Source organism: Sus scrofa, chromosome 2 (assembly GCF_054392235.1).
Source record: "Sus scrofa isolate SSC_HxYL_T2T_F1_AM1 chromosome 2, Sscrofa_HxYL_maternal_Yorkshire_Landrace_v2.0, whole genome shotgun sequence".
NCBI classification, from domain to species: Eukaryota; Metazoa; Chordata; class Mammalia; order Artiodactyla; family Suidae; genus Sus; species Sus scrofa.
Window position 1 is genome coordinate 76,680,860 of NC_139384.1, and position 9,470 is coordinate 76,690,329.

The window sequence follows — 9,470 nt, forward strand, 5'->3', positions numbered from 1 at the left end:
CCCTACATCTAACAATGTCTGGGCAAAGCTGGCCTCAGTCACACCTTCATTCTAAACTCAGGTAGGTTCCTGCTCAGACATCAACCCAGGACCACAGTTAAGAGGGCCCCCTTCTTATACTCCTGCTCCCAAAGTACCAGGAATTAACAAACTGCCTACTCTGTACATAGAATGCAGGCATGGTGGGGTCACCACTGCCACACAGGGCAGCACAGCACAGGGCACAAGGAAAGCTCCCCAGCAAACAGCAGCTCACAGAGCAGGAGCCTCTAGGCTTTCTCACCAGCCTGTCCAGGAAAGAAGCACCAGGGCAAAAGGGAGGGGTACGGATGAACTTTCAGTAGTCAAACATCAAATAGGTGGATCCCAAATAATCATTACAACAATATAAACTGTAAGCAAAAGAGGCATCTGCATGGAGTTGTCTGTACACAAAGAAATACTATGAGGATGATGAAGGCTTGATCTAAACTGATTATCCGAGGATGGCTGGAGTTTAGAGCAGAGGAGTAGAGCAAGATACGTTGGCAGTCTTCTTAAGTTACTTTTCCTTTCTTTGGAGTTGAATTTTAGCTTTTCTACACAGGAAATCACAGCAAGATTTGATTCTTTAAACAGTAATGGATGTAAAATTGCAAACCACAAAAAAATGAATGACCCTGTGAAGGGTCAGTCCCTAAATGAGGGCAGGGCCACCCAAGCAGCCACAGGAATAATCTCTGAGAGCTTCCCATACCCTCCCCCATCCTGTAAGCAAGGAACTCTCCCTCTCCCAGGCTTCCATTATCACACGTCAGGAGACTCTGGTGTTGCTGTGAGCTTTGGTGTAGGTCACAGGTGCGGCTCAGATCTGGCATTGCTGCGGCTGTAGCTTAGGCCCCTAGCCTGGGAACTAGGCTGCACGTTCAGCCCTAAAAAGAATTTTTTTTTGTCTTTTTGCCTTTTCTAGGGCCCCTCCCACGGCATATGGAAGTTCCCAGGCTAGGGGTTTAATCGGAGCTGTAGCCACTGGCCTACGCCAGAGCCACAGCAACTCGGGATATGAGCCTTGTCTGCAACTTACACCACAGCTCACGGCAATGCCAGATCCTTAACCCACTGGGTGAGGCCAGGGATTGAACCCTCAACCTCATGGTTCCTAGTCGGATTCGTTAACTGCTGCACCATGACAAGAACTCTTAAAAATTTTTTTTTAAATAAAATAAAATGTCTAGGCCAAAGGAAATCATGATTACAACCCAGAAAGTACATCACCCCACACCCCTGTGCCCTTGCACCCCCAGATTTCAGGGCTCTGCAGCTTCTTGCAGTATAAAGACAACTTGAGGTGGGTGTGAACAGGTAGAAGCAGGCAGGGGGAGGCTGTCCAGGAAGAGCCAACTGGGCCTTCGAGTACCTCCCTTTGCAGGTCAAAAGGGGCCTTAGCTTGAAGACACTCACCTCACACTCTGCTCCCCATTATAGTCACTCTTGACCAACACTGATATTTTAAATACACAAATCTTGTTTAAACAACTGAGCAAAAATCACTCGAACCCAGTGTTTATGTGGAAATTAAAGAATGAAATTATAAACCACTTTACCAGTTTACCCGGAAAATCCCAAGTATCTATTCTTTTCAGAGAAAAATGTCAGTCAATTATTATTTCCCAGGCAAGGTTATTTATCACATAATTAATTGTTCTTTCATACTCTTTGTCTGCAAATCTAAATCTTGGAATTTCATTTGAAAGCAACCAAAAGTGAAGGAGCATCTGCAAAAATTTACCACTAACTCAGGGAATGACAAAATGTGAAACGAAAATTCTTAACAAATGTCCTGGGCATATACCCAGAGAAAACTTTAATTCGAAAAGATAATGCACCCCAGTGTTCAGTGAAGCACTATTTAACATAGCCAAGATGTGGAAGCAACCTAAATGTCCAAGACAAAGGAATGAACAAAGAAGATGCGGTACATAAACACAATGGGCCACTAGACATTAAAAAAAAAACACAAAAAACTTGAAATAATGTCATTTGCAGCAACATGGATGGACCTAGAGATTATACTAAGTAAACCAGAGAAAAACAAACATAATGTATCACTTATATGCAGAATCTAAAAAAGAAAAAAAAGATACAAATGAATTATTTACAAAACAGAAACAGAGTCACAGGCTTTGTAAACAAACTTATGGTTACCAAAGTGCAAAGGTAGGGGAGAGCGATAAATGAAGAAGATGGGATTAACATACACACTATTATATATAAAATAGATAGGTAACAAGGAGCCACTGTATAAGCACAGGAAAATCTACTTAATATTCTGTAATAACCTACATGGAAAAATAATCTGGTAAGGAATGGATATATGTGTATGTATAACTGATCACTCTGCTGTACACTTGAAACTAGCACAACACAGTAAGTCAAGTATACTCTAATATAAAATAAAAATTAAATTTAAAAAGTCTTAACAAACATAATTTAATACTGGAATTACTCCCCCTTAAATTCACATCTCATACGTCTTCTGAATGTATCTATATGGTCTTCCAAGCTTTATTAATTAAATACATTTTACAGTATTGAAAAAAGAAAGTTAAGCGAATAAATCTTTTCATAGGATTAACCAGGGAAGGGCAGTGGTCAAGGGCAGACTGTCCATGAAAGTTTCCCCAAAAAACTACCACAAAAGGACTTCCTACAGAACGTCTGTTCCCAGAAAGAAAAATCAGAAGGAGAAAGGACTTCATGCAACCTTTCTCAGTGGTTATTCAAGGGTCTCAGTGGTTATTCAGGTAAATATCCACAGACTCACCTCCCTCAAAAAAAAAAAAAAAAAAAGCCATCTATAACTCTTATGCAAAGAGGATAAACAATTAAAATATTGATTGGGGAGTTCCCGTCGTGGCGCAGTGGTTAACGAATCCGACTAGGAACCATGAGGTTGCGGGTTCGGTCCCTGCCCTTGCTCAGTGGGTTAACGATCCGGCGTTGCCGTGAGCTGTGGTGTAGGTTGCAGATGCGGCTCGGATCCTGCGTTGCTGTGGCTCTGGCATAGGCCGGGGGCTACAGCTCCGATTCAACCCCTAGCCTGGGAACCTCCATATGCCGCCGGAGCGGCCCAAAGAAATAGCAAAAAAAAAAAAAAAAAAAAAAAAAAATTGATTGGGCTTGTTTTAAATGCACCATGAATGACAGATAATGTGACTCAGAGTCGGGAAGCTGACTGGGAATGCGGGGAATGATCTGGAAATTTAATGATTTATTGCCAGCCCTACAAAGCGCTGCTTTGGGGGGCCAGGGTCTTGGATTTGAGACTCTGCTTCCCAAGCATCTGACAAACTTAGAGGAAAAAATGGTGGCCCCTGGGCAGAAAGGATGGGCTGGGACCCCTCAGGCTACAGCTAATTCCATGCCTGAACCTTAGAGAACCAGTCACAACTGTCTCTAAGATAAAGACCATCAATCTAGGGGAGAAGAGGGCCCGCAGGCACAGAGCTGCCCAGAGACTCCAGGGCCCAAAGTTCTTGCGCGAGTGACGCAACAGGATGCTTGGGGTCCTGGCTGCCGGGCCAACCCCAACGCCGCGGGCCAGAAGGGACCAAGGTCCTCACCGCGCCCCAGACCCATGCTTATCCGCAGACTCCAGCACTAACTAGGAGGCCGGGTCCCAAAAGGCCGGATCCCGCGGGGATCCGTTCGGTCCCTCCGCTGCTTCTCCGCACCCCGGCCGCAGCATACTCACCATCGCGAGGTTTCCTCGGGTTCTGCGTCCTTCCCTCTACTCCAACGACCAGGGCAGGTCAAGGCAGGACAAAAGAGGCTAACAAGCAACCAGAGACCATTAAGGATAAGCAACGCGCACCTGAGCGGTGGGATGGAAAAAGGGCGCGTCCACTCCGTGCGCGGCGACCGCCCCGCCCACCTGCCTCAGCCGCCTCCTGGTTGAGTAGTTTCCAATATCCCGCCCTCTCGTGCCTGAGTGACAACCTGTGGGAGTTCGAATGGGACCTTTCCCCACCAGGCACTTTCGAATTGCAGAACTTTTTCTAGACTTGGGATTGCCTCCGCTGTCTTCCGCAGCTCCTCCTGCACTAGGATTCCTGATTGGGTTTCAAGATGGAGAAGATACAGATGATTAAGAGGATGGCCCAGGCCAGACCTGCCTGGACCGAGAGGGCCTGATATCCTTCAAGGGTAAAGGGCTTGGTGTAAGGCTCTGTGCCACTCATGGAACTGGGCTTCTTGTTAAGAAAGGCACTTAAATGTGAACTCACCGTCTCTAATAAAGAAGCTGGCTCCATTTTCAAAGTTGGTCCTAGACAGCGCTGAGGCTTCCACCCTGACCTATCCCCAGTCACGGGGTACTTAACCTCAGAACAAGTGGCTCTGGTATGAAGTCTACATCAGTCAGCCTTAGCTGGGTGCCAAACCCCAACTCTGACGCGGTTTTTTTGCTTTTGTTTTCTTTTCAGAGCTTCATCTGCAGCATTCCAGGGTTAGGGGTCAAATCGGAGCTGCAGCTGCTGGCCAGCGCCACAGCCACCGCAACACAGGATCTGAGTGGCATCTGTGACCTACACCACAGTTCACCGCAAGGGCAGATCCTTAACCCACTAAGTGAGGCCAGGTATGGAACCCACATATTCATGGATACTGATGGGTGCTTAACCCACTGAGCTACAACAGAAACTCCTGTGAGATGTTCATTAACTTCTCAAGTGTATATTTTACCCTGGAAGGAAGTTTATCTAAATTTCCTGTGGCCTTGCAATGTCAACAGCTATATCTAAGGCAATCATATAACGATTTATACTGATAGAAGAAAAACAATAATTAGAATGTAAAATTGGAATGCACCTAGAAATTCTTCCTGCCTCCCTCAGCTTTAATGAAATGTAACAGACAATACAATTTCATTTAAAGATTAATGGATGATAATCTGATACACAGATACTGTATTGTTCAACTGAAATTTGCTAAGAGAGTGGATCAAAAGCATTCTGATCTCACAAACAAAAATATAGGATACTGGAGTTCCTTTCTTGGTTCAGCGGAAACGAATCTGGCTAGTATCCATGAGGATGCAGGTTTGATCCCTGGTCTTGCTCAGTGGGTTAAGGATCCTGCATTGCTGTAGCTGTGGTGAAGACTGGCGGCTATAGCTGCGATTCGATCCCTGGCCTGGGAACCTCCATATGCCATAATTGCGGCCCTAAAAAGACAAATAAAATAAAATAAAAAATACATGTATGTGTGTGTATATATATATATATAGAGAGAGAGAGAGAGACACACACACACACACACACACGCATAAATATGTAGGATACTAAGTGAGGTGATGGATGTGAATTAACCTGGAATGTTGTACTCCCAGGAGATTACATTGCAACTCTTTTACGTTGTAAAACACCTCATGCATTGATTTATTCAAACAGCTTTATTAAGCTGTATTGCACATGACAGCATACGTTATATGTACATTTTCATGGTCTCAGTATAATTGTAGATACATGCAATCATCACCACATGCAATTTTTGAAGTTTTTGGTCACTTCAAAATAAAATTCCTGAAATTCCTGTCTTGGCTCAGTGGTTAATGAATCCAACTAGAAACCATGAGGTTGCAGGTTCAATCCCTGGCCTTGCTCAGTGGGTTAAGGATCCGGCATTGATGTGGGCTGTGGTGTAGGTTGCAGATGTGGCTCGGATCCTGTGTTGCTGTGGCTGTGGCTGTGGCAGTGGTCGGCGGCTACAGCTGGAATTAGACCCCTAGCCTGGGAATCTCCATATGCCACAGGTGCGGCCCTAGAAAAGGCAAAAGACAAAAAAAAAAAAAATTCCTCTACCCTTCAGCTGTCACTCTAATCTTCCTGACCTCTTCCTCTAAACCCTGGCCTTAATAAACCACTGGTCTACTTTCTTTTTTAAAAAAGATTTGTATGTTTTCTATTATAGTTGATTTATAATGTTCTGTCAATTTCTGATGTACAGCAAAGTGACCCAGTTATATATATATATATATATATACATTCTTTTTCTCACATTATCCTCCATCATGTTCCATCACAAGTGACTAGATATAGTTCCCTGTGCTATACAGCAGGATCTCATTGCTTATCCACTCCAAATGCAATAGTTTGTATCTACTAACCCCAAAGTCCCAGTCCATCCCACTCCCTTTCCCTCCCCCTTGGCAGCCACAAGTCTGTTCTCCATGTCCATGAGTTTGTTTCTTTTCTGTAGATAGGTTCATTTGTGCCATATATTAGATTCCAGATATGAGTGATATCATATGGTATTTTTCTTTTGTCTTTCTCATTCTGACTTGCTTCACTTAGTATTAGAGTCTCTAGTTCCATCCATGTTGCTGCAAATGGCATTATTTTGTTATTTTTTTATGGGTGAGTAGTAATCTATTGTGTATATATACCACATCTTGTTAATCCATTCATCTGTTGATGGTCATTTAGGTTGTTTTCATGTCTTGACGATTGTGAATAGTGCTGCATGAACATAGGGATGCATGTATCTTTTTCAATGAAAATTTTGTCCAGATATATGCCCAGGAGTGAGATTGCTGGGCTGATCTACTTTCTATTTCCCTATCCTTGTCTTTCAAATGAAAAGAATTATAAATATATGGTCTTTTGAATGACTCAAATAATTTTTTCAAGGGTCATTTATGACTAAATATTTCCTTCATTTTTTGGTGGAATAATATTCCATCGATTGAATAAAACATGTTGTGTTTATCTACTCATCCGTTAATGGTAATAAAAGAAATTTTCACATATTGAGATATGGGAAAGTCATTCTGGCTTAAACATGAGTTAATTTGAATTTTATGCTAATTAAAATAGTCTGTTTTGGAGTTCCCTGGTGGCCTAGCAATTAAGGATTTGGCATTGTCACTCCTGTGGCTCAAGTCACTACTTCGGCACAGGTTTGATCCCTGGTGTGGGAACTTCCACATGCTGTGGGTGCAGCCTAAAAAAAAATGCTGACCTTGGATTTGGAAAGAATTTTTAGATAATACACCAAAAACAGAAGCTGAAAAAAAAGTAATTTGGACATTTAATGACTTTTGTACTTCAAAGGAAACTATCAAGAAAGTGGAAACATCCTTTGGAATCCTTGTTTGCTATTGCTTGGAATATAAAACCATGTTGAAACAACATTGTAAATCAACTATAATTCAATAAAATTAAAATCATAAAAGGAATAAGAATCTGAAAATATAAAATAAAACCAAATCATGTTGATGGTATAAAAAAATGGCAATTCCTCAAAAAATTGCAAAATGAGTTTACCAGTTGATTTAGCAATTCAACTTATGTCAATTGAAGTACAACTGAAAGCAGTGACTCAGGGAGTTCCCATTGTGGCCCAAGGGGATCAGTGTTGTCTCTGCAGCGTCAGGACATAGGTTTGACCCCTAGCCTGGTGCGGTGGGTAAAGGGCCAAGCCAAAAAAGCAAGCAAGCAAGCAGTGACTCAAACATACACATATCTAAACAGATATATGTGTTCATATTTGCATTATTTATAGTAACCAAAAGATGAGAGTAACTCAAAAGTTCACCTACAGTTGACTGGATCAAAAACATGGTACATACATTGTATTACTTAGCCGTAAAAAAAGAAGAAAATCTAACACGTGGCACAACATGGATGAACCTTAGGACATTATGTTAAGTGAAATCAGCCTGTCAAACATCATATGATTCTATCGGTATTAGGCACCTACAGTAGTTAAATTCCTATAGACAAGAAGTAGAATGGTTTTTGCCAGGGGCTGGGCATTGGGAGTAAGAGCACTTGTATAATGGTTCTAAAAAAACAAAACAAAAAAACCAGAAACCTCAATTAAATAGAGTTGAGAGACCAGAAGAGGGAGTGCTCACAGCCTAGAAAAATAGCTGCACCCAAAGGGAAGAAGACTCTTTTCTCTGGTTTCAAGACCTTGGCCAAAGAGAAACTGTCATAACTCCACTAGTGAAAATCCACTGTACTTTGTTTGTTTGTTTGTTTGTTTGCTTTATTATTATTATTTTATTTTGATTTTTTTGTCTTTTCTAGGGCCGCACCTGTGGCATACGGAGGTTCCCAGGCTAGGGATTGAATCGGAGCTGTAGCCGCCAGCCTACACCAGAGCAGCAGCAACGTGGGATCCAAGCCATGTCTGGGACCTACACCACAGCTCACGGCAATGCCAGATCCTTAACCCACTGGGCGAGGCCAGGGATTGAACCTGCAACCTCATGGTTCCTAGTCAGATTCATTAACCACTGTGCCAAGATGGGAACTCCAATCCACTATACTTTGAACTCTCAATTCTTCAGATCACTCTTTGATTACTATAGTCCTCCCAACATTCTTTCCCTTCTTTAAAAGAATTCTCCTTTCCCAACAAGGTCTTGCATATTCAATATCCTGTGTTAGGGAGTTCCTATTGCAGCTCAGCGGGTTACGAACCTGGCTAGCCAGGAGAATGAGGGTTCCACCCCTGGCCTCTATCAGTGGGTTAAGGATCCTGTGCTGCCGTGAGCTGCAGTATAGGTCGCAGACATGGTTCAGATCCTGAGTTGCTGTTGCTGTGGCTTTGGTGTAGGCCGGCAGCTGTAGCTCCGATTCGACCCCTGACCTGGGAACTTCCATATGCTGTGGGTGCAACCAAAAAAAAAAAAAAAAAAAAAAAATCCTGTGATAAACCATCATGGAAAAGAATATGAAAAAGAATATATATGTATAACCGAATCACTTTGCTGTACAGCAAAAATTAACACAACTTTGAAAATCAACTATATCTGAATAAAATTAAAAAAAAAAAGAATCCTCCTCTTCTTGCTGCAGGGGAACTTGCCATGGCTTGCCAAGATTACAGACCTCGATGTGCAATTCTTTGCTAATCCTGGATAAACCCATATTTTGCTGGAGAAACAACTGACAGTCCATTTGTTCAGGTCAACATGGGTATAGAGTTTTGGTTTTGAAAGATGCAAATAGTTCTGCAGATTGCTTTCCCAATAGCAATATATTTCATAGTACTGAACTATACACTTAAAATGGTAAAAATGTAAGAGATCTCACTGTGGCACAATGGGATGAGCAGCCTCTGTGGAGTGCTGGGGCGCGGGTTCAATCTCCTGCCCAGCAGAGTGGGTAAGGATCCAGCGCTGCCGCAGAGGTCTCAAATTCCACTGGGATTCAATCTCTGGCCAGGGAACTTCCATATGCCACGGGTACAGACCATTTAAAAAAAAAAACAAAACACAGCATATAATTATTTATTTTTTGGCTGCACCCGTGGCATATGGAAGTTCCTGGGCCAGGGACTGAAACCGTGCCACAGTTGTGCCGAAGCTGCGGCAATGCTGGATCCTCAAACCACTGAGCCACAAGGGAACTTCTATACATAATTCTTTTCACACAAAAGATCAGAATAGGGAACTAGAAAATGGATTAGTGGTTTTCTAA

The 9,470-nt window shown here is 42.6% G+C and overlaps 1 long non-coding RNA gene across 3 annotated transcripts in view; it reads right to left on the bottom strand.

Moving 5' to 3' along the window:
* The window catches only part of LOC146405479 (uncharacterized), a 35,872-nt gene extending 31,961 nt beyond the window's left edge, over positions 1-3,911 (bottom strand). For all 3 annotated transcript variants that reach the window (XR_014837551.1, XR_014837552.1, XR_014837550.1), the window contains exon 1: positions 3,734-3,911. This is a non-coding gene — a long non-coding RNA (uncharacterized LOC146405479). The remainder of the gene's footprint in view (positions 1-3,733) is intronic.
* Between the last annotated feature and the right edge of the window lie 5,559 nt (positions 3,912-9,470).